The 27,014-nt window shown below is 37.0% G+C and overlaps 1 protein-coding gene and 1 pseudogene across 2 annotated transcripts in view; both read right to left on the bottom strand.

The window, feature by feature from the left end:
- Positions 1–9,668, bottom strand: part of LOC149776248 (uncharacterized) — a 122,819-nt gene extending 113,151 nt beyond the window's left edge. For both annotated transcript variants that reach the window (XR_016416264.1, XM_089942660.1), the window contains exon 1: positions 9,595–9,668. The gene's annotated coding sequence lies outside the window, so the exon portion shown is untranslated. The remainder of the gene's footprint in view (positions 1–9,594) is intronic.
- Positions 9,669–18,606: 8,938 nt separating this feature from the next.
- Positions 18,607–20,097, bottom strand: LOC149776247 (uncharacterized; annotated as a pseudogene).
- Positions 20,098–27,014: the final 6,917 nt, after the last annotated feature.

Genomic DNA, 27,014 nt, shown 5'->3' with positions numbered 1-27,014 from the left:
AAAACTAAACAAACTCGCATCCGCGATGGAAATTATAAATCAAAAAATAATTCAGAATCTACTGAATCTCAAGGGCGATTACGGAAACGAAAAAAGATCGAATTTTGCATCCCAATTTGGTATTCCCGTGGAGAAGATTTCAGAATTTACACTTCCTGGATATAACGCGCACACGCTGAGAAAATCGGTCTCTGATCTTGTCGCGAAATCTTTCGAAGATATTCTTGCCGCGTACACGCGAACAAAACCACAACCTGTTATTCTCAAGCACGACAACAGTACATCCGCCGATGGCAGACACATCTCACCCGGGATCGTTTCGATCACAGATGTTATCGCGGTCAATCTTGTATGTGACGTCATCGACGGTAGCTACACCGCATCAGATAATACTACGGCGACGCAGGGGTTTATCCTGTACACGTTCACACCAAAAGACCCCCCTGGTTTTCTGATTGTGCAAGAACCAATCAATCCCGTCTATCTACGGTGTAATAATCCGTGGTTGTCAACGATAAATTTCAAACTCACCGACCAACGGGGAAATTTGTTGGACCTGCGTGGCGAGACTGTCTCCGTGAACTTACTGGTGAAATCCTAAAATGCTCTACTGGGCGATGCTAGCATCGCCAGGTGGTTATCATCGTTGGAAACTCAAAGAGTTTCTCCTCGAAGAGTTTCTCTGGCGATGCTAGCATCGCTCACGCATTTAAAAAAAAACAGTTGTGTATAATGTGTGAATACATTCACGCACGAGTTCATATTCATGATAAGCAAATTCTTCACGAGGCAATAAAAACCGCATTTGGAAACTCAAAGAGTTTCTCGGGACAGTATTTCCCCGTTCGAATAATCGTTGACGTGTACGGCGACGAAGACTTCTTGTTAACTCCGTCACAATTGACGCAGTTACAGCAAAATCATATGATCACAGCTTGGTGTCAACGAGAACAGATTATGAACTATTCTCATTGTTGTATTGATGCACCCGCGCTCGAGTTAATCCTGAAAATGTAAAACATTTCCAAAACTCTTTGAGTTTCACACTCTGAAATTGGAAACGCTAGCGTTTCTCTGGCGATGCTAGCATCGCTCGCGCAAAAAAAAAATGTATTATTTTTTTTTACCGTGAAAATGTACAAAGCGTGAGACACTTTCAGTGTGTGAAACTCAAAGAGTTTTTGGCGATGCTAGCATCGCTCACGCATAGCGTTTCCACGCACTTATACTTCGTCGACGGAGTCACAAACACTAGTACCCGTAGGCGCTTCCGTGTCAGAACTCGAAGAGTTTTCGAAACTCGAAGAGTTTTCGGAAGTGTTAGCGTTTCCAAGATTCTTTATGTGACCTTGTAGCCGTCGTACCCTGGTGTTGATTAATTTTCGAGTCTCATATTGTTGTGACAATCCAAGCCTGATCTTCTCAACTGCGCCGCACAGTGGAACGAATTCAGATACCTGATCGTCAGTTATCGACGCAAGTGACCCGTAAACGTAATTCTGTATATTTTTAATGAACCTATAACACGCGGCGAGATTGTTCTTGCCGGCGCGCTCATTCAACGATTCAAAATCTGACATAATTGTTTCAGCGTTTAGTAAAATATTAAAACCACGCTGTTGCAATTTTTCGAGTTCAACAATTATGACATTTATGTTTTCGTGATTCATATTATTATATTTTTTATATTTTTAAATTGCATGAGAGTGTTTACGAGTTATCGTCGAGGATAAGCTGTATGTAGGAAAATGAAATATATTGTTTGAGCGATTTTGAAAATGCTGTTTTGTAGATCCCATTTGCGACTCGTTGTACCGAAGGTTGACAAATACCGAAATATTTGCCAGCTGCGGCCATTGATTGAAATATCATTTCTTGGCCCGTCTCTGTATTTCGAGACTTAACAGCCCGTTTTCCAACTGTTTTACAATGACCTGTGTTACCCAGTAAGCAGTTCTTGCGTTGCGTGACCATCCGAAGATTGTTTATGACATTATTGGTCGGATTCCCGTCAACGTGGTCAACGACAAGACCCTTAGGGATCAATCCATGGAAACATTCATAGACGAAACGATGACAGAGATAATCTTTTCCTCCAGCATGGAATTTTAGATAACCGGTATTGGATACAACACCGATTGGTTTCCGTCGCCGGCAGTGTCTGACTGTACCATCGTGTGACGCTTCATAATTTGGAATAGTTGGATGTGGAACAAATTCTTGTTCGGGGACGAATTCTTGATTCATTATACTATAAGCAAATCATTTGTCTAATTCATAATTTGTCTGAAAACTTATTTATGTAATCACGCTCACAGAGAGTGTTCGAGGCTGGATATTTTTTATCATAATACCGTTTTAGTTCTCGATAGCGTTTTCCCCCACACGCTGAACATAATTGCGTTTTTCCTCGTACTCCAATGCCGCATCTGATACACGGTATAGGTCCTAGACTCCCGCCGCGGACCTGTTGAGCATGTTGTCCACAGTATTCGCCTCTGCAACGTCTGTTACACGGCGCTGATGAATTTAGTTTGATCCACTTGCATGAGAAACTCTTTGAGTTTCCGTTCATTATATATAATATATTTGTCTATTTAAATACTTGTCTTAATTATAATAATGAGTTTTGAAAGACTATCCAGAATAAAACCCGCAGGCGGTCGATTCGATCTTGACCGGTTAACCACTGATCGTCGACGAAGAGAGTTGGCAACGGTAATTGGTGTTATCAAGGATGCCAAAGAAGAGTTTCGTCGTGATGGTGCCGCACACACGTGGTCTTCGTATAAAATTATCCCGGAAATGCAAAGCATTTCTCCTCGAAGAGTTTCCCGTGAAAACTCCTTGAGTTTCATCATTGATGGTACCATCAACGATACAATCGCGCGTAATATAATTGAGTATCTCGACGATAGAAGATATTTCGTGCAGATAAAATTTATTGTTGGAGTCGGCGACGAGGGAACCCGAAAGTGGATTATCAGAGACAAACTAGACCCTGTTCTTGATCCGCGCGGAAAAACCATTTTGTTGAGCAAAGACTCAAACCCGGGAGTACTTGTTGGGATTGATAAACCGTATTATGCCAGAGCGTATCCTGTGACCGCGGTCGTTTATGGAATTTATCCGATAAAGAAACCAAGTGTCGATAAACTCGCCCCGATGAGGGTGTCGCCGTTGACAGAGTCAAGGATGAATTGTGTAGCTGAGCGAGTAATGGAACATTTTAAAAATGCACCACGTGGAAATGGTCTAACCGAGATCAGAAAAAATAAAATAACAGAATGGGCTAAACGAGTAGCGGATACAGGAGCGTCAATAAATGATGTTGCCGCGTTGGAACGCTCGCTGAGATTTCCTATAACGGTTTCATCGTTAACCGGTACGGTATTGTACGAGTCAAAATATAATCGCAATGGAGCTTCAATAAATATTATCGATCATAACAGTCACGCTTGGACTGACCAGGTTAGGATATTTCCGCGAGACCGTGTTGTCAAGTATTACTCGGGAAATATGTTTGATTGTATTCATCGGATAAGTAAAACCGATCCAGTGTCGGTGTGGTTATTCTCGAGCGAAGATGGAGAATATAATCAGTTTGTGAGACCCGACGGGGAAATATACAGAACGGCGGCGTTACAGCACGAAATGAAAAAACTCGCAGAAAAATATCATGCGACGGACACTGATACGTTACTGACACACTGTTTTACTGTCCCGGGTGTTGCCGCGCATGTAGCCCGGGAACGAAATTCATGGAGACCAACTCCGAAAAGTTTTCTTGCGGATATCCAACAGAGCTGTGTTGAATACGGACACGGCGGTTTGTGGAATACTCGATATGATCACCGCGGTATGATATCCGTGGACATGACGGCGTGTTATCTAGGAAGTTTCCTTGGGCGTGGAGAATGCAGCGAATATTTTAAACGGTTTGGCCACGTTACAAACTCGATGACAAGAGTTGCTGTAAACGGACCATTGCCTGATTTTGACTTGACCGGATTTGCTTGTGTGTCGTCGTTTAAATTCGCTAAGGATTTACATCCTGTGTGTTATGTTTGGTTTGGCAGACATTTCGTTGAGAAGCGATGGGCACCGATAGTGTTATTGCGATACATGCTTGACAGTCGAATACTGTTGTCGCTGACGGTCAGCGAAGCGATTATATGTTATTGTCGTCAAACCGAAGTTTGGTTGCCAACTCCGGTTACGTCACAAGAAGTCATCGAAGATTGGTCACGAGAATATCCAGAAACTTCTATCGACGATATTATCAAAAATGATGCAAGCACAGCAAAAGATCTAGGACGAAGAATAATAGGGAAATTCACTCAAGGTGGAGCGTATGATCATAAACAACATCACAGTCGATTAATCATGGACAAGGCTGAATTGGATCTTGTTGTCGCTGATGCAGCCACGAACAACATACTCTGTAACCGCGAAGATGTGTTTCTGTCAAACGGGGAAAAACTAGGAACTGTTTTTAGTTATATCGACGGAGAATCATCTCAGTACACACATTTGAGATCTTCGATGCTAGCTTATGTATCCATAAATTTGTTGTCGATGATTAATAGATTCCCTGTTGTCGCAGTGAGAGTTCCAACGGATTAATTTTATATCGATAAAAAACACTCAGCGCTGTTGGATAATGTTATATCGGATGATCCATCGTGGGGCTCGTGGAGAATAAAGAATGAAATGTTACACGGATATTGTGAATCGGCTGATGTGACAATCGAAGATAAATACCGCAGCGCAGAAATGCCTTCGACGTCGTTGTCGCCGCCGGTGCACGATCCTGTTACAAGACACAAAACAGTTTATCTGAACGGGCCTGGTGGTTCTGGTAAAACAACTCGAGCGATTGAATTATTTAGAAACTCTGACATGATTGTGCTAACACCCACACACAGACTTGCCAGGGAGATGAGACAACGCAAAGTAAAAGCTTGCACATATCACAGTTTTTTCAAATACAGTGGTGGTACGTGGACACCATCGCGGATGGGGACGAAATATATCCCTGAGAAAATCATCTGGGATGAGATAGACACTGTGCCGTTGGATACATTAAAACAGTTTCTGGATTGGTTGCTAAAGAAAAATACCGCAGTGGTGATGTGCGGCGATCATGGTCAACCACCGCCATTTACAGGTGAATCTCCACACACGTGGCTGAAAACTTTTGTAGATTATTATGAGGAAATAACTAACGATCACAGAGCACTCGATGAAACGCTGAAAGAGTTTAAGACACTGATCAGGCTACAAACCAATAAAGTCCAGTGTGAGATAATGCGTGAAATAATTCCAGAGACGGAGCTGAGCGACTTTTGGGAAACGTGGAAACCAGATGATTTAATTGTTGCAAGTAGAAAGATAGTCAGGGACACGCTTCAGCAGCAGTTATTTCAGTTACATCAGAAGAAATTTCCCATGTTGCCAGTGCCGTTGTGTTATAGACCAGCTGATACGCGATTGCAGAATATTGATGTTGATATTCCAGGACGCCTGACTGCGTCAGGGACGGAAAAACAAAATTTAGTATTAAATGATATTGTTATCGTTGATGTTGATGCTGTTGAACAGGCACTGAAAATGAGCAAATCCCCGTGGACGCTAGGATACGCTATGACCATCCACAGTTCGCAGGGACTAACTATTTCAGATACAACAGTTTGGATTGTTGATGATCGCATCGAGTGGTCAAATTTAGTTTATTTAGCCGTGTCAAGAGTAAGAAGGATAGCTCAGTTACAAAGAATTGTATTAGATGATGTTATCAACGACAGCATCAACAGATCAATCGCTGATGATACAATAAGAAAGAAATTAGCCGGTTACAAACAGAGCGACAAAAAAAATGGCAGAGAGTTTGATCTCGACGAAACATTTATTATACAATTACAACAACAGCAGAATAATCACTGCGCGAGTTGTAATTGTTTATTGCTGTGGCAGTATTCGAAAAACGACCCAAGACAATTTACCGTAGATAGAATAGATAGCAGTCGTGGTCATACACGTGAAAATGTGATGTTGACCTGTCTTGAGTGTAACCGACGCAGAGGTGTTGCTGCAGTTATTTAAGTGATCGAGGTGGTAATTGTGTATCCGTGGGAATCACCTGAAGTTGCTCGCGTGTGAATCCACGCTGAGGAGCAGTTGAATCTAATCTGTAGATTGCGTTTCTCCCAGTTGATCTTGTTATGCTGGATATCTTATGTGTAGTAACACTCCATGTGGGATCGGTTGCTCTTTTTTTTCCTCCTTCTAGTTCGCCTGGTTCGTATAAATACCTAACGGTGACATTACCCAGCAGTGGGGACGCTAGCGTCACTGGCTGCGTTGAAACATGTCCACGTTCGACGCCGGGTATATATTTTTTTGTGATTGCATTTACAGGTCTCATGTTTGTTGTTCTGGTAATTTCATTATTCAGTGCGGCTATCACGTTTGGCAGTCTTGCAACCCATTCACGAGATCTCGTATCGTAAATGAATTCCCTCGCGTACTGGTATCCGAATAATCTCTCAGCGAGTGTTCGGTTAAATCGCTCAACAATTGCCTGATCCCGATGAATTTCAGTATGCCCTCGTCGTATAACAACGTTATGCTGCTTTGTCAGTGATGATACCGCGCCCTGAAATTCTTTACCAGGATCAACTTGCAATAATCGGGGCCAGCTTAGAGGTCCTCGCTGATAAATTCGTTTAAACGCAGAGGCAACTTCAACGGCTGTTTTAGTCGCTAACGGTTCTGCTTCTTTGTATCTACTAGCAACATCAACTACTGTTAGCGCGTATTTGTATATTTTTCTACGGACAGTATCATGAGGAAGAAATAGTATGTCAGCCTGATGAACTTCATTGGGGGTACTAACATCAAAATGTGCAAAATTGATTTGTCGAGGTGGTGGTAGGTAGATTTGCCATATTGCTTGTTTTGACAGCCATTTTTTGGCAACCTTGCGTGTTACTTTTGCTGCGCTGGCGAGTTTATTAATTGCTGAGTTACCTCTCCAGTATCCGATTGGGGAATAATAAATCGCTTCCATTGTTATTAATTATCCAGCGCCTAATGCTAATTTAGATTTTATCGCTGATCTTATTAACCAATTAGCGAGTGACTCCTTAAATGATTTATTTTTTATGGCGCTTAGTGCATGAATTAATTTCACATCCGCGATATGCCTGTCTTGTAGATCTTTACTTCGATAAGCAACATCATGTATGTGACACGCTGCGTCGATAGCGTTTATCGGATACTCTCCCGGTTTTGGTTTAGATTGTTCATCAAGTCTGATATCTAGTCGGGTCCCTGGACCGCAGTAATTGTATCCTGGGAGATGCTTTTCTCCGGGATACTTTGCCCAAGGGGTACCTGGAAGTCGTCCGAAGGTTGCTGCGATGTCACCTCCGCTGACTTTGTCAGGCTTTTTTTTTGAAATCTAAATTTTTTTGTGCCACATCGCACACACTTACCAGAGAGTGCTTGGCTGTTATTTTTTGTTGTAATGGTTGTTATGTCGTTTGTAGGGGTTCGTGCCTTACACTTTACACAATATAAATCCATAATTATTATTCTTTATATACAAATGGAGATCACTGATTTTTCTGCGACGCGAAGGAAAGAACCAGTCAAGCATAATTCCGTGCTACCAAATTCTATCAGAATGATCATCATAGGACCGTCAGGATCAGGTAAAACGCAACTGCTACTGAACATGATAATGAAGTGGATGAAATGGGACAAACTATACTTGATAGCTCCGTCTGTGGATGATCAACGTTGTTATGATGTTATAAAAGATTTTAATGAGAGTGCAAAAGCGCTGAGTGAAGACGGCGACGAAGTAGTTGAATTTATAACTGATATTGAAGAAGCTCCGTCCGTGGAAGACCTTAACGGGGAAATAAATAACCTAGTAGTGTATGATGATGTGATGCTGGACAAGCAAAAAAATCCTGCAAGAATATTTTCACGAGGTCGTCATAAAAACACTGATGTGATTTATGTTACTCAGCGTTATACACAAATTCCTAAAGTAATTAGAGACAACTGTAATCTTCTTGCGGTGTTTAATGGAGTTGATGTTCACACGCTGAGAAACATTCATCAGACATGGTGTAGCGGTGATATGGACATAAATAAATTCAAAAATTTCTTTAGTCGCGCTCAAAGAACCCCGCATGGATTTGTAACAATAAATTTACACGACCCCAGAACAAGATACCGTATCGGACTTGATACACTGTATGGTTAACATGAAAATGTTTCCTTGGAAATCTTCGTCTTCCCAGAGCAGCAAGGGGGCGCAAACTACACCTGATTTTTCGATGATACCTCACCGTGGAAATTATGTCGGATACGAGTCGGATTTATTGAAGTAACTCGCGTTATATCAGCGGAAATACAAAGCATTTTCAAGGACATTTTTTTTTGTCTCGTTTTCTGAATAAAAGTGTTATTTCATGGAAATAACGCTTCTATCGGGAATAGTTTCAGTGGATGGGGTGTCTCAAAAAAGTAGCTTGTAGGATTCGCCCTCCCTGCTGCTATTGGTTTATAATTTCAAACCTGATTATGTACAGGGAGGCTCTAAAACCATTATCGTCTGTGCGTTTCACTCCAAATTGAAGCTTTTAGTGTAAAAGTAGCAGTCCAGAAGTTTATACCCCGTAAACTGGTGATCAGTCCTAGTTTGATATTACAAACCCGTTTGTTTGTATCCCCCTATCGATTTAAATAAAGGAAACCTTCAATGTGATAAAAAGTGCAAGGAACTTAGTCAATTCATTCATTGATTTATAATTTCTAATCTGACTCTGAGTAGAGTGACCCTAACACCTCGTCTTCTGCGCGTTTCATGCTTAAATGAAGTTTTCATTGTAATAGACGGACATGCTCGGATCCATTTCCAGTTTTTGGACAAGTCCATTTTCAGCAAAGGGGTGTATCACGACTAAAGATGTACATACATAAGTCGTCTGCTTCCGATATTTACACAGTCGAATCAAGCAAAGGAAAATGACAACTACGCTTTTCATGTGGATTTAACAAGCGGTTAAATTTCTATGTTCATGTATGCAGAGGGATATAATTCCAAACTCTCAACGTTATGTAATTTACGGAATTATCCGGCAGTTGACGAACAGGATGAACTACGACATTGTGTGATGGACATAAACTAGCCTATAGCGTACGCAATATGGCGCCGTGTTAGTATGGAAAGTCCGTTAAACATGAAATGCCATTATTAGTGTCATTCTGGTCAAAGTGAGGTTAGATATTATAAATCAATGATTCAATTGACTTAGTTCTGTGCACTTTTTATCACACTAAATGTTCTCGTTTTTGAAATCGGTAGGGGGGTACAAACAAACGGGGATGTAGAGTCAGGCTATTGTACTACAATTGCGTATCGAGTGTTTGAAAAGTAATGAACTTGCCATATGGTGTGCCGATTTTGGTCCAAAATACATATACATTTGCAGTGTGACATTTTCGAGCCTTGAGAACACCACTGTCAATAAGACTCTCCACACTTTTCATCGATTATCATTTAAATAACCTTACTTATTCTGACAGGCCAACTTTGCGAGACGCTGCTTCGTGTGCTCCACACGCAGACGATCAGATCAACTTCCGGTCTACTTTTGATAGTAATTGTTTCAGTGATTGGTTCTTTCATTGAATGTGTCTTTTCTGACTTCGATTTCAATCGCTACGTCTCGGCTTAACCCGGCAATTATGCAATCGGAATATCAACGGTATTTTCCTTCAAGTCGTTTTGCTGTTCCGATCGTTACATGTGCTCAAAATTATGTGACATTTGCAAGGAAAATATTTAACATTTCTTGACATGTTAATTACATTTAATTTTTTCTTAGCGCTTTTTGAATAGCTATATAGGTGATCTCTGGTTGTGCGTGAAGAAAGATTTTTTTAAAACATTGTATACTTATTTAATCAATAGTTCATAATTACCCGAATTTTAACTGGCATGTTGTCTACAAAATGTTTAAGATAACATCATTTCACTTGACGTTAAATACTATCAATCAGGGCCGGCGCTACCATATAGGCAAACTAGGCAGCCGCCTAGGGCGCTGATTTCAGGGGCGCATTTCTCCAAATCGACAACAGTTTTGAAAAATAAATTAAAAAATTTAAGTTTTATTGAGGGTCGTTTTTTATCCTGGTTTCTTTCATACAGGGACAAATAATCGGGTATCAAGTAGTGCTTTTTTGGAGGTGTCCGGACATTTGAGCAAAAAAAAAATTACCCTTGGTCTGTGCTCAGATGTTGAAATTTTTAAAAAATTTTTTTATTGTTTATAAATTTTCAAATGGATATTTTTCTTGGGGGGGAGGGGGAGCGCCAGAATCTAACCTTGCCTAGGGCGCCAGATAGTCTGGCAACGGCTCTGCTATCAATCATATTTGATTTACACTGTCAAGAAAACAAAAGGATTAAATTGGTTAATTCTTGTGTAATTATTTGTCACTACTTTGCTTACTCAAACACAAAATTGAATCTTGTATAGGATTTAGACTGCCAAGAAAATTCAAGGATTGGTTAGTTCTTGTGTAGTTATTTGTCACTAATTTGCATACCCAACACAAAACCGACTCTCATATCCTATTTACATTGTCAAGGAAACAAATGGATTAACTTGGTTAATTCTTATGCAATTATATGTCACTAGTTTACCTGTCAATACACAAAATTTTATTCAAAATGTATACATGTTATGACCTGTAGAGCTAACTGCACTTAACCAACCATGTGAGGTAGGTGATTGGATTTGGTTATGTAACAATTTACTCCTTGTAAATGAAGCTATTTTATTTTGGCAAACTTCACTTGTTTAAGCAATGTATGTGTATTTTGAATGTAAAATGAATAAAGCACAGTTATTGCTGTTGAAAAGGCTGTTGAGGGCCTCACTATCATTTTGTTAGGTCAAAGCGGGACAGGCAAAAAATTTGTCGCTAAGGAAATACAAAAGAAATTGTCAGCAGGAGATAAAAATGTTGGTGTAACTGGCACAACAGACATTGCAGTACTAAATGTGAAAGGATGCACAGTGCATTCTGGGATTGGTGATAGGAGACATGACAATGATAAACTATGTAGAAAATTTTTTACTGATAAACATTTTGATTCATATAAAAAAAAAAATATTTGAAAGCAGACTGTTTGATAATTGATTAAATTTCTATGCTTTCACTGAAACTTTTTGAACAGATTGAACATGTATGTAAAATGATTAAACATTCAGATTTATATTTTAGAGGTATACAGGTTATTGCAAGTGGAGACTTTTTTTTAGCTTCTGCCTGTACCGGACCCATTGACATGTGAATCAGGTGAATATCGTTTCAAAATCCACCATTTTTACAATGGTATTTGGGCATAAAATTGTCCTTGATAAGGTCATAAGACAAGATGAGTTAGATTTTATAAAGGCTATCAATGTTTCAAAGGGAGATATCCCTGAAGATACCTAAAGCTTGATCTTGAGGCTGCAGAGACCTCTCCTTCCTGGAGATAACCCAATAAGACTTTTGGATGGAACTTTGATTGTGAAATGTAGAATGCATGCAAACTTATGAAAATGGATGTGTTATCAGTCAATAGACTAGGGTAACAATAATCAGTGCAAGAAGTTGTGTTTTCCAAAAAGTGTTACACTTGAAAATTGGCTGTCTAGTTATGCTGGTCAAAAACTTAAACTCAGCACTAGTAAATGGTTTACAGGGAAAGGTTTAGGTAATGAAGAAAGACTCTGTAACAGTTGATTTTGAAAATAATTTACTTCACTTGGGAAGAGAAAATTGTACTGTTGATGAAAAGATTATAGCCACAAGGCATCAGATTCCATTCATTCTGTCTTTCAGCATTACCATTCACAAGGCACAAGGATTGTCTTTACACATAGTTGAAGTTGATGCATCAAATATTTTTGCACCAGGTCATTTAGGTGGGGCAATGGGGAGGACCAGAAATAAAAAGAGACTAAGGGTTATCAGTTTCAGTTCCAACTCTGTGTGATTCCACATAGCTCATGCATGTATGAATTCTACAATAAAAGTTTTGTACAGTTGATTCAAGTTTAAAATAATGTAGACATTCTGTTTCTTTATTAAACCTCAGTGTTGACTTTGATTATGAAACAGTGTCTGATTCTGATAACTCCAGCTTTTCTAATGGAGTAATTTTAAAAGTTGATGAAATGTTGTCTGTTGGGGTAGACATGCCTGCTTCATGTAGTGACCAAGAATGTTGGTTAATCACAGTTGACTCTGACATTTTAGAACATCATGTTGACCATACAACAATGAAATAACTTATCCCAGATAATACAATAAAACCAGAGCAAATGAGATTAAAAGTAGCACTAACAGAAATCTTCAAAAAGCCATGGCAAGAGTTAAATACATTTTTTGTAGATATCGTACCAAAAAATTCAAAGTATCTTTAATAAAGTTTGTGGTAATATAGAGATCAGAAAACCAGATTAAAAAACATGGACTAAATATTATTCTGAAGTTTACCAGTTTTCAGTGACTCAGGAATGCATCCAATTTCTTAAAAATTTCTTGAATTCTGTGCTAAATGATGATACTTTTTGGTTGCATTTGGAAAGATTTTTGACAGAATTTGTGAAATTGTTTTGGACAAAAATACTACTGACATTTTCAGTACCACACAAGTTGCACATTCACCTTCCATACTTGTATCAGAGCCAGGACATGGAAAATTAAGGTATATTGCAGGTAGATATACTGCAGAGTAGATACCATAATATGAAGAAAGGAAAGAACAGCTTGAACAAAAACGAAATAAATTAACTTGGTCAGGCAGTGTTTCTTACAATAATACAAGTAAACATGTTAGACCAACATAAAACTTCAACTGTTGATTTGGAAAACAATGACAAGTATAAACAGTCCTTGCACGAGATACAGAGAAGACATTAATATCAACCATGGTCTAATTAACATCAAGGACTCTATATTTAATTTTTTCTTGCAAGTTGATGATAAAAGGAGGCAGTATCAGCATGTAGATGCATTACATTGGCATGGTGCAGGGAGTTTACAGTATTGTAAGACTTGCATACTTAAGGATGAGACACTATCTGAATATTGGAAGTTGCTGTACATAAAGTTTGATCCCAGTATGAGTGTTGTACAAGTGACAACACCATGATTGCCTCATGTATCAGAGATCTATATGAAGATTTGAAAGGTTGTTGCAGTAGAATAGGTGACAGTCAATTCAGAAAAGACACCATTTCCAGTCTTGGAAAATTGAAATTAGACACTTTGAGAAAGAGAGTGGTCATGAGATTAAAGCACAAACACAGTAGTGATGCATTAGCTTTGGACATGAAATGTACTGTCGAAGATCTGTCAAAAATAAACTGTATTTTCACTTAAAACTGAAATCACAGATTTACGATCTGAAGGCTTTAGTATTTAGTAGCTCTTGAAATCGGATCTGATTTTGCAAGGTAGCCTATGGCATAGAAGCAGGAAATGTATTGAAGAGTGGTCTAGTTAATAAACTATGTAATGTAATACAGTATCTGCTTTGAATGAATTTATGCTGATGCCATATTGTTTAGTACAGAATAATCTTGTTGCCAGTCCTTCGAAAGCTAGTAGTAATCAAGACACTTCCAGTTGTAGCAAAAGTCAACCATGTACACAGAAAAAAGAACTAGAGTGAGAAAAGGAAAATGGAAAGGAAAGGGTAAAGGAAAAGAGAAAATGGAAAAATATGACAAAGTAACACTGATCATTCAGTTTGCTCTTAATGTAAATGTTATTATGCAGGGGGTGAGTTGTGGATCCAGTATGACTTGCTTGATGAATGGTTTGACTGGTTTTTTCACTCTTCAGACATACTGTCTTGCAGTCATGTGTTACAACTGGATCTGTTTTTACAATGAACCTGTATATTGAACACTTATGAATAATGTTTTATGAAACCATAAAGTAGAAAATATACCTTGTTAAAAAGGGTTATGTACAGTTAACAGTGATGCCAGTTTGGTTATAGCCTCAAATAGAAGTGGAAGATAGGAAGATAACTGAAATCTCAGTTAAACATTTTAGGTATCAGTTCCAAAAGAATTACATAGGTTGACCAAAGCTGGAGAACGTGACAACAAGGAATTGATTTCCTCAGAGTCTTGAGAATCTTGCCAAAATGTACACTAATTTAATGAAATGGTATTATTTTGGCTTGGAACATGTGATGTAGCAACAAAAACAAAACAGATGTCAATTCTGACATTCTCCTTTTGCACATAACCATTTCAGATTTTGATCAAAGTACAATAAAAGTATTGGCTACTAATGCTTTTTGGAAAGTATCCCTTAATTTAATTTGGACTCCTTGAAATTCCCACTATGTTTAACACATTTATTTATTGGACCTAGTGAGAATCTGGAAAAGGAAATGATTGTTCAAAAAGTCAGATGAAACTGCATTAATGTTGGTATTCATTCAGTTCTATTCTGCTATTGGATGACATACATCCAAGTCCAGTAGTGGCAAGATATTGGCTGTGTAGGATTTTGGAATGCCGTTATAATGTTTCAAAGTCTACAAAGGTTTTGCCATTCCTATTTCCAAAGTTTCTTGGCTGTTGTCATATTATTCTTTATTTGGCACACCTTGATTCAGACTTCTTTTCAATAAGACAAGATTTTGTATGTCTTAAATATTGTTTTGCACTTAAGTTTCTTATAGTTTGTACCCATTTTAATTCATTGTAGATTAGTCCATTTTTTATTTGAAATCCTGCACCAGAGTATAGAATGGTGAATGTAATGATTTTCTTATTTCACACCTTTAAAACTGATCAGGAATAATATCAGGTTGTCTTATCATGATAAAATAATAAAGGAAAGTTTTTTAGGGCAGATTTAGTTTTCACATCTCCAACTCATGTTTTCAGCATTTTGTACTTCTATATTTATGTTTCCAATAATATATAACACAACATTATCTGCAATGAACATGGTTTTCCACATCATAGGTAAATTTGTGTTTAAATTATTACATCATATATTCTAATTATTCAGATTTCGGATTTCATAGGAGCATCTAGATCAGTGATGGTAACAATTGCCTTGTTTCAAGTCTCTAGATTTGCTCCCAATAACAAAGATAACATCAGTTAAGATGGTTATACAACTGTTTTTAACTGTTTTGGAATATTTATGAAAATTACTGCATATACTTGCTTATAAGATGAGCCCAAATGCTAACTTCACTGACCCAGATATGCCATCACATAATATGCAGGCAGATCTGGGTCTTTGCAGTTTGTTAGAAGTAGTAAGTAGAACCACATCAACCCTGATCTGCAGGCATATAATGCTACAGCAGATCAGGATCTTTTTTGTTTGCAGATTGACTTAACTTATAAGCAAGTATAGATGGTACAATAAAGCATAGATGTATCTATGTGGATTTTTAAAGCTAAGTGTTATGGATACTGCTATCAAGTTTGAAATCGACCCTGTAATAAACAAATCAAATATGGCATTTGTTTTGTTCCACGTGCACAATTCAGCCTTTTGCAACTCACTGATTTATTTGATTACTATACCTCATAACAAAAGCATACCGGTAATTGAATCTATCTTAGCTGCAACTCGTCAGAGCAAAATCATTTGTTGTACGTCTTATTATGTCAGTCTGCCCAAACCATACATATTGGTAATATCAATGTTGCTTCATCGTTAACCTCCCAAATTAGGGTTTTGTATATTAAAGCTCATTGTTCAAGTTTGTATTTTAATTTGTTGTTGTGGGGTTTAATGCCATTTTTCAGCATACGATAGGCTATACATGGTTGCCAGTATTAATGGTGGAGGAAGAACCTGGGGAAAACCCTGGAAAGAACCACTGACCCATGAGAAGCTACTGGCAAGATTTCTCACATACCCACATTGGCTGAATCCAAGACTCGAACCAGCGCAGACAGAGGTAAGATGGCAGTGATCCATAACAGAGAGCACTTTAGACCACTGAGGGCCCCAGTTTTAATTTGTAAATAATTACAAGGATGGCTTCACAAAAATGTAGCCTCTTGTCCTCAATTTTGTCTTTATTCCTTTTACATTATTTGACCATGACAATTCATTTTTCTGTCCTTTCCACCATTATAATCTCACTCAAGTATACCATATTGAATAGGGCAAGGTTGCCTGGCTCATACATTTCTTTATAGTATCTTCTCATATACTTTATAAGACGAGATTGCGAATTGACTTAATGTACTGAGATATATAAGCTGTTTTGGTGTTTGGGTAATGCAAATAATCTAGTGATGTTTTACAAATATTAACAATTGTACACGAACAAAAGATAGAAGAATGACATTACCTTTCAAAAGTAACAATCCAGAAATGCATGGTATATGACCAAGATTAAATGAGATTGAGAAAGAAAAAGATTACAGAGTGATACAAAAACAGATGGGCATATCTCTCCCATTTGTGTAGTAGGTTGTCAGAATGACACCCACTGTCACAAGGAAGAAATATGTTCACTCCCTACTGCACTATCTCAGGAAAATAACAAAAATATAGATATATTTTCCAATAAATTTGTCTTATTTGGGTATGACATATTTAAATGACAAGATAGTAGCAAGTAGTATGATGAATGGCTACGTATTGTGAACATGAAGTTTAAGATAACAATCTACCTGTATTCATTAAGCCAGTAGTATGAAGAAAGACTACTTATTGTTAACATGGAGTTTAAGATGACAATCTACCAGTATTCATCAAGCCAGTAGTATGATGAATGACTACATATTGTGAACATGAAGTTTAAGATAACAATCTACCTGTATTCAGCAAGCCAGTAGTATGATGAATGACTACATACAATATTGTGAACATGAAGTTTAAGATAACAATCTACCTGTATTCACCAAGCCCGTTGTATGATGAATGACTACATATTGTGAACATGAAGTTTAAGATAACAATCTACCTGTATTCATTAAACCACTGGTATCGTAAATGACATTGTGTTGAGAACATGATGTTTACAATGATAATTTACCTGCCAGTGTATTGAGCTAGCAAAAAGTATGATGAATGACTATAAATTGTGAACATCAAAATTTAAGATGACAGTCTACTTGTATTCATTAAACCATTTTAGTATGATGAAAGACTACATATTGTGAACATGGAGTTTAATTGGACACTCTACCTGTATTGAGTTAGCCAGTAGTATGATGATAGGTCAGTGCTATGATGATAATTTGGATACAGTATATATAGTGCTGATAGGACATTGAAATGGAATCCAACTACTTATGGTATGTTGATATATTTTATTTTATTATATTGGGGTGGGTGTAATGATACAGAACCCACTAAATATGTACACCTATTAATTATCAAATAAAAGTTATAAAGTTAATTTTTGTATTAATGTTTATATTTGTCTTATATCAGATGTTACTATTACTGTATAATCCAGATTATTTACACAGTTTTTAAATTAGTATAAAATATTCTAAAGAGAAATTATTAAAAAACACATTAATATGGAAGGGGCCAAATAATTAAACATTTACTTTGCTTTAAGAAAATCAATATGAAAGGAAAAAATATTTACTATGAAAACTGTAAAGAAATGAAATTGTATATTATAACAGCACACAAAAGTCAGAGGTAAAATGCATTAAATTAAGGTTGTTTGATAAGTAATGATCACTTTCGAAGGCTTGTACATTTTTTTAAATAAATAAAAATTATATGTTGTTTTTTTTAACATAAACACAATTTTAAAATTACTGAAACAATCCAAAATCAATCCTCACCGTTTTCCCACCTCTTCGACATATTCTGCTGGGAGAGTACAGTAGCTTGAGCAACAAAGTTGAATTCAATAAGAAAAATATTACATGTTTCCATGCCAACAGTTAGTATATCACCAAAATTATTTACCTTTATATATAACCTGAATATTCTTGTCATCAATAGTCCCTTTTCGGGATGACAATGTTTCTGTACTAACTTTTCCTATGATAAGTAATAACTTCTGTAACATAGCTCTCCTTTATCAAGCTTGCACTAGCAATAATATAATAAAAATGAATGTATTCTGTTTGTTTTTTTCTCAGATAGATGTTGCCTCATGTAGTAGAAAAAGTATTTTTTTTCCATGTTTCCCAGGTATCACATGCATGATTGGCTTTTAAACTGAAAAGTAGCTGCAATGTGTTCCCCTGGAATCGAATTAGAGTTCCTTTTTCAAGTAATATGCCATTTTTTTTTATTTGCATGACCTCTAAAACAGCATTTTGGTTGGTCATATTTTCCTTTGAATAATTTTCATGATGGATTTAAACTTGCCCAGTGCATTTTGTTTGTTGCTCTTTTTTTTAAATAAATCTTAGCATTCCTTGGGATCTTGATGGTATTTCATATCTGTATCTACATCATTTGAAGAACACTGCATTGAATCCCCTTCAGTAAATCATTTCTCTATTCATTCAATGATCCAATTACATGTACAGAAATAATAGCAATGACTCAGCATATTTTGGACAGTTTAGCTGACCTTGCAGCTGCATAAGGTTCAGCATGCATTTTACTAGAATTTGATTTGCATGAAATTGATGCTTGTCCTAGCACTATGGAATTTATTACTGTACGATAGGAATTTTATGTTGGGTTAGTAGCAGCACCATAATACAAAGACCTCTGCTGGCAGAACACATTTTCAACAATGTCACTGTTGATTCTGGAAGGAACAATGCTTTGACCTATTTTTGACACACACAACTTTTTTAATGACATGAAGCCATGATACATGAAATCAAGATCCTCTCTTGTTTCCATTGTCATTAGAGTCTTATATCTCTTACTGACACTGTCAGAATTGGCAACTTGTCTCTCCCAGGACTTGAACAAGTCATATGCTAAAGTAAGTCTTCTTAGCCTTTCATCCATTATATCTTTTCTTTTTTAAACCGCTCTGGTTGTCTAGTGGTTAGAGCGTCTGCTTCGGATGCAGGAGGTCGTTGGTTTGATCCCTGGCCGAGGCATACCAAAAACTCACAAAAATGGTACTAACAGCTGCCTCACTTGGTGCTCAGCATTATGACTTTAGTGTTAGGATTGGTCGGAATGGTGTCAGGATAATATGACTGGGTGGGAAATGATGCTACATGAATGCAGCATGATGCCCTAGTGCTAGACATCAATATAAACTGCCACACTGCAGACATCATAGCAATATGTTACAGCTACGTTAAAACTCAAAGTCACACGCACACAATTATATCTTTTACAGGTCGGCTATCACTGAAGAAGGAAACTAAAAAACTTGTATGCTGCAGAAGATTAAGTGCTGCTGTTAGTTCCTTCTGTGCTGGCTCAGGCAGACTTTCTTGATTCATCATGTCCTGGTTAGAGCTTCAACAGCAAGTTTGTTTCCCATCCTATGAACATCATTTGGAAAAACATGCTCATCAGAAAGCTTCTGATGAACAGGGAAAGGGTGTGTGCAGTGGTCCCATGTATAAGCATCTACCCACATCTTTCAGATGATAAAGAAGCCATCTACAGTGAGAAGTCCTCAAAACCACTACTTAGAATACTGTTCCTAATCTTCTTGAGTAAATGGCATGGGTCCATCCTGAAGATAATTTCTCTCATTGAATTTCTGTAGTGTTTGGCAACCATCTTTGTCTCCTTGGGATTTTCATGAAGAAAGTGCATGTTTAAAATGCACGGTTATTGATTGACCCATCCATGCAGGCATATATTGACTTAAAACCATATTCATAAAGGGCATCAACACATTTCCATGTTGTAATAAAGAGATTACCTGGTGATGCCTGTGTATTTGGATAATTGATAATTGGCCATCTGAAACCAGTTATACCGTGAAAGATGTATTGCAACACATCGTTGACCATTTTGCTTTCTACTTTACCAATGTTGGCTGCATGCATCATCTTTATCTCTTGAGCAGAATCACTTAGACCAACCAATGAGCTACCAGATTTATAATGAACAATTTATATTTCTTCTTGAATTGACATTTCATGCAAGATTAAACCTCAAAAAAAACTATTGTGTCAAAGTTTGTCTTTGTGCCTCATTTCAACATCCATTCCATCATTTGTGGTATTATTCCAGGACAATGACATACTGTATTTTTATATAGTGATAGTAACTGCTCAGATGGGAGATGTAACCAACCATTTTTAGTAACATCTATGTAAGCTGAGGGGTTTCTGTTGTACAAATCACTTCCCTTGGCCATCTCATACCTTTACTATTTTGTAGATTGGAGGCTATGCTTTGTGAACACAAAAGAGTGTACGCTGATTTTCAGTCAGATTTGGTGAAATATTTCTGAAAACTGATTTTATCTCTTCAAAATCATTGCATCCAGGCAAAGGATTTTCATTTCTTTACCCTGACACAACTGTTAGGCATGTACTGATTCCTTCTGTTTCATTCTTTGATTACTTCGGCTTTTACACATTGCACTACTTCACCTCTGACATGTATGAGATACATTGCCTATAGGAACTACATTGTAGCAATTGATATGCCTGATTACACTTTTTGGTTCAGTATCTTCTGCACTATGCATACCTCTTTCACATATTTATCATTGAAAAATATAAATGACTTATTCTTGTCATGGTATCAGTGAAATACAGAAATAAATTTGAGACAATGAAACAAAACATTTATTGAGTTTGCATTGAATACCAGCTTTGAACTGATGTAGAACTAAGAAAGGTCTATGAATTTTCCAGCTACAGACAATTGTACGACACCAGCCTTACTGATGCTGATTTCTATCATCATTGGGTTACCATCAAAAGTCTCCTTTGACATACAACCAAGCTTTCAAACACTTTCAGATCTGTCAAGCAGAAACCATTCTGATGGCTTCATGGTATGCATTGCTTCAGATGGAATAGGCTGACTTTTAACACTTGTATGCTCCTTATCTGTATGCTGTATGCTGTTAACTCTCACAAAAGGCTTCTTCACATTTGGAAATATTTTCATGATTATGTAAGTCAACATTGCTGGATTGCCCACATCCTTGGAAGCTGGAATATCCTCCTTCAGCCTAGAAATAATGTCATCAGGGCTTGTGTTTCTGTTTCTGTCAATCATGAGATTCTCAGACAGCCTTAAATATAATAGAAAAATCGTTTAAAAAATGTGTGTTACTCAGAAGGAGGAGATAATGTCATAAAATGTAAATTATATAAGCATTAATGGGAATATACTATGACAGAACTTAAAGACTAGCTATCTAATTACACACACATACTATATATATATGTGTGTGTGTGTGTGTGTGTGTGTGTGTGTGTTCAATTTAGGTTTTTCTTTCTGGAGGAGTGGCGAATTAAGGTTCTAATAATTTTACATGATTTCATAAACTCACATCTTCTCTATCTCTCTTTATGGCATGAAAATATATCGTGTAGGTTGTCTTTGTCTACATTGAGATTAGATGAAGTAATTAATTATTGAAAAAATATAAACGGTTATTATGGCATGAAATTATAATGACACAGTCTCCCTAGAAATATGCATACTAATGATCATTTGTCTACTCCTGTATATTTTGCCAAATTAAGGAAACAATGTATTTATTGAAACATGTACACTTGACACTATTTAAATTTGGGTGATTTGGCTTGAAAATATATTATAAGTCATCTTCACATGCATAGAAATAGCCATACCAAATATTTGATTTTATCTCAATCATGATAATTATACTTTGTAAAAAAAAAAGTCCCAGTCCAAAAGTAAGAAAATGAAGTAAATGGTATTTTTTAAAATACAATTTCTGTAATAATTTGTATTCCAGTAATCTACTTTTTACCTGCATAAAGTGTAAAATTCACTGGCTGCAAATTTAATGGGGGTGGGTGGGTGGCTTGCACTAAACATGTCTGGAATGTCCAATGAGCATAATACAGATGCATGAAAGATTAAATAATAAGTTTACACTCAAAAAAAATTGGGGAGTGTGTGTCTGAAAATCTTTTTTGAGCCTGGAATTTGAAAAAAAAATCTCTTTTGTCTGTTTTTTTTTCTTTTTCTTCTCCAAAATAATAAAATGTAGTCCATTATTTTAATTCTTTATATATCAGGGCAAGAAATATCTGTTTGACAACTTTAAATTTTGATCCAAAAATGTGAGGACCTTATTCCCACCACTGTTTTTTAAAAACAAAATTAATACCATTCATATAGTAGCATTAGATTCGGGGGTGGGGATGTACTATGATAACCCAATTAATTGGTAAGTGTGTTATCATTAGTGAACTCCACAGTCAAGTGCATGTGATAATATTGGATGGTTACAAGTTTAATATTGTTGGTAGGGTTTGCATTTAAACAAATTTGGAATGTCCATATGAGCATATGGATGCATGGAAGTTTAAATAACTACGTTACTCCATATTAAATTAGGGGCCAACCATGTAATTTTAGGGGATTGGGAGTGGGTTACTGGGATTTTTTTTGGAGCCAGTGTAATTTGTTCTCTTTTCCATCAATTTATTTCAAAATAATACAGTTCATATAGTCTTTTTTGGTCCATAAATCAGAGCAAAAAATATTTATGAATCTATTTGACAAATTGAAATTTGGTTCCAATAACTTCCAGTACTTTAACCCCACCTATTTTTATATATAAAAGAAAAAGTTACAAATTTGATACAATATAAAGGTGGGCAGTGTGTAGGTAAAAGTATAATTTAAAAATAAGACCATTGCCTCGCACCCCATCACCTTGAATCTAGGATTTGACTTTAATAACAAATTATTCATCATTCTCAAATTACCTTAAACTTTTATCAGGAGCAAAAGGATACTATGGCTGTGTGGAGATGAAAAAGGGAAATATATGACATTAATAGCTTCAGAATGTGGGAATTGAATTGCAGGTGAAAAAGATAAACCCTAAATGTACCTGTTGAAGACACTCACTATAGAACAAATGAGCGATGCCTATGTCTTGCCTCTGCCAAGGTTGGAAATACAACTAGGGAAATGTACAAATTGCTTATTTAAACAGACCACCTATTCCCCATTATCTCACACATGCATTGGGGGGGGGGGGATTATTCTGATGTTATTGATTGATTATCAATGAGTAGTAAGTGTATTACTATTGCATGTCTGCAGGTGTAAGTACAAAAAAGGGGCAATAACTTTGTATGGGTGTGATTAGATTTTTAACGTAGCTTTAAAAAAAATTCAGCCATATCGCTACAATGTCTGCTGTTTGGCAGTTTAAGGTGATGTCTATCACTGGGGCATAATGCCACAGACATTTATCATGTCCCACCCAGTCACATTATACTGGCACCAAGCCCATCAGTCCTAGCACTAACTTCTTAATGCTGAGCACCAAGCGAGGCAACTGCCAGTACCATGTTAATAAGTCTTTGTATGACTTGTTTGGGATTCGAACCTGTGACCTTCTGCATCTGAGGTGGATGCTCTGTCCACTTAAGCCATCGGAGCAGTTGGCAGTACTATTGCCAAATTTATAACAACACTGATAAAACACGGATTAATCCATGTTTGCATCATCATAAGATGACTATGCATGTAATATGTACGGTTTATCACATACACGTATTTCTGTTATTAACTGAGAATAATGGCAGACAACTCTGTAATTTATTCCACTGAGGTTTAATTTAAAATGGGCTGCTATTCGTATATATTGTGGCAGATGATGGTTCTGGAAAATTCCATGATGGAGGTTTACTGATTTTTTAAAGAATTTTTTTAAATGTTACTTTCCAGATTCAAAATCCAGTCTAACTTTATGATAATCAATCCGGGACTCAAATTCAAGTCCATTTACTAAATCTGCTGGTGCCAGTATTCTTTTATGAGCACTGAAAGACCTGCCTGAATGTGGTACAAAAGGTTTCACAAAGACCTCCTGAATGTGGTACAAAAGGTTTCACTTTCTGGCAGATCATATATCATTTTCAACTCATCGGTATGAGAGCTTCTCTGTTTGTGATTCTAAGCCTGTCCTCACTTTTTACATCAGATACACTGTCAAAATTATCAGCAATGTTGTCCAATGTGACAGCTACTGCTTTAGATCTGGCCAGTACGTTTTTGTCTTTGTTCATAATGGCCCAGTCCTTTTTGCATTATTTTTTTCCTTTTTACAAGGTGTTCCATTGCTAGATCTGCTGGTATATGACTATCTTTCTTCCCCCTGATGTTGATGAAAAGGCCATAGATACTTTGATATGTTGTGTTTAAACTGTATGATGCTTGCTGATGGCATAATAGGCACAAGATCTGCTGTTATGACTCTTGAACATCATGTATTTAAGGCAACCAAGTAACCTGTCCCTGTCAGGTCTTTGTATCACATCCAAATGCTCCATGTACAGTAAACCAACCTGTAACACTGTATGGTCATACTGTTGCACATGATCAGTGTCCATTGGCTTTAAAACTATCTTGTTTCCTCACTTCAAAACATATATAGTTTTAACTTCCTCATTGCTAACTTTAACTTGAATGGGGATTAGTGAATCCTTGGCAGTTTCTTCAACAATCATGTAAATCTTGTGGCCTGAGAAGACATACATTTCAATAAAATGATCCTTAGTCTGCTGGAGCCACATATCTGTTATAGGGGCTGGAGATATGTTCTTGGTTGGAGTACTATTTAGATCACAAAATCCGAAGAAATCACACAGTGCCTCAACAATGTATGATTTAACAAATGACAAAAAATCTTTGTCTACATCATAATGATTCTTCATATCAGAATTCACATGATGCCGCTTTATACGAATTCTCTCTCCATTCATAGAGCCAGTGTCAGTACTATCCAAACTTAAGAGCTGATAAGCCATTGTCAAGAAATTCATAGCTGTATGCCAGAGTTCAACAGTAATTGGATACAGATCCCTCAGTCGCTCTCTGGCATCAGAAGCACATTGATGTAATCCTTTTGCACCACTAAATCTCTCCCTGGTCAATTTCTCACCACCTGGAGGATGATCTATGCATCCATTGATTTCATCTATCGTTTCATTGTATGACTGCATTATCTTACAGACATCACTATACTGTTGTTCACTGTAAGGAAGAACTGGAAGTGGAACTATGACTGATTTATTTGAAAGCTCCTCATAAAATTCACCTTCAATTTCACTACAATAAAAATCTTTAAACTTTTTCAGAAAGGGGAGATCATCCACAGCTGCATTTAAAATTGGAGTTGTGTAGTTGGATTTTAACCTTCTCTGATCTCTCTCTGACAGAGATAGTTGATCCAAGGATAGGCCTTGAACGGATCCTTGTGGCTGGTCTGGTAGATTGGCAAAACTCATGTTGCACAATAGCAGCAGATGTAAACCAATATTTTGTCCGTCCATTAAAACTGTACCGATGACACTTTTTGCCGATTATGTCAATACCGCATACAACCGATAATTAAAACTGCCAATACCGATTATGAGACCGATTATTTCATTATTATTTAACAATTACTCATTCATATCGTTACGATGTCTGCAATGTGTTAGTTTAATGTTACGTATAGCACTGGAGCATCATGCCGCAGACATGTAGCATGATGTCTCACTCAGTCACATTATCCTGACACCAGGTCAACCCGTCCTAACACTAACCTCTTAATGCCGAACGCCAAGCTATGACTAGGTCGGAGATCGAACCCACGACCTTCCACATCCGAGGCAGACGCTCTAACCACTAGGCCACCGGAGCGGTTAAAATTTACTATGGAAATGGAGTGGATAGTTTAAGTGATTTAACGCAAGGAAAGTAAACCCTGACAGGTTCTAAGCTATTGTATTTGAAGAAAACAAAACTTACGATCAGCTTGAGACTTTTCTCCTCAAGCGAGACTAACATATCTTGTGAAGACTCGCTAAAATTACTTGGAGTCACTTTGGATTTGTTGGTAAACTTTAACCAGCAAATCACTGAAAGTTGCAAAAAGCAGCTAAAGAATCAAATGTGTTCAAACTAAGTGGAAAATACCCACAACATAATGATAATTGGCGGTGTACCGTTCTTACTTCGTGGCAGACTTCAAATACTGGTATTTTAGCAGTCTCAGCAATAAGAATAAACTAAAATAACTCCACATAAAGCACTCAAGATGTGTCTTGAATGGTTTCAAAAACTTATATGTTCTCCGATTTGGCAAATGTATCAACCCTCCACATCCGAAGGATGAAGATTATGGCACTTTATGTTTCCCACGTTTAAAAAGAATTGTAGATCATACTTAAATTTTTAAAATATTTATTTGAATTTTGTTCTAAACCTTTTTACTCTTCTTTAAATAGAACTAACGTCGGGAAGCAAAAACGTAAGTTTATACAGGTATGGGCTAGAATCGTTCCGTTATGCAGTAGCTAAACCACGGACTTTTCTCCCAAGTGCTTTTCGAATAAACCCCAATTTTTTATTTTTTTTAATGTTACATCCATCTTAAAGAACTGGTCTTGGGGTATAAATGCTCTATAGACAATAAGCTGACAATGAACAGTGCAAAACAAGTTTCTAACTAGCCAGAGCGCTTTCGACACTAAATTAGTCTTTTTTCAAAGGCAAATACAAAACACGGTCAAAACAAACAGAAAACACCGCGTTGACGGGCCTACTAAGCATCCCAAAACTACTCCATGACCTCCATGATAATTTTCCCTTTCATGTTGCACACCTGTTTTAAAAGTTACATTGTCTCCAACACTGAAATCTCTTCCTTCCTTGACTGCTAACTGCAGCTCCTTAAAACATGAATTGCCTAAATTTTCAACTTCTCTAATGGTAGCTTCATAGCTACTGGACACACCTAGAATCTGCAATCTATCAAAAACCTGTTGGGAACAAGAAAGAAATCAATGAAACCTTGTGTCATATTATCA

The sequence above is a fragment of the Sinohyriopsis cumingii genome, chromosome 18, assembly GCF_028554795.1.
Source record: "Sinohyriopsis cumingii isolate HCF-2022 chromosome 18, ASM2855479v2, whole genome shotgun sequence".
In the NCBI taxonomy this organism is placed as follows: Eukaryota; Metazoa; Mollusca; class Bivalvia; order Unionida; family Unionidae; genus Sinohyriopsis; species Sinohyriopsis cumingii.
Note: the sequence above shows the minus strand (reverse complement) of the source record. Positions and strands in the feature narration are given on the sequence as shown.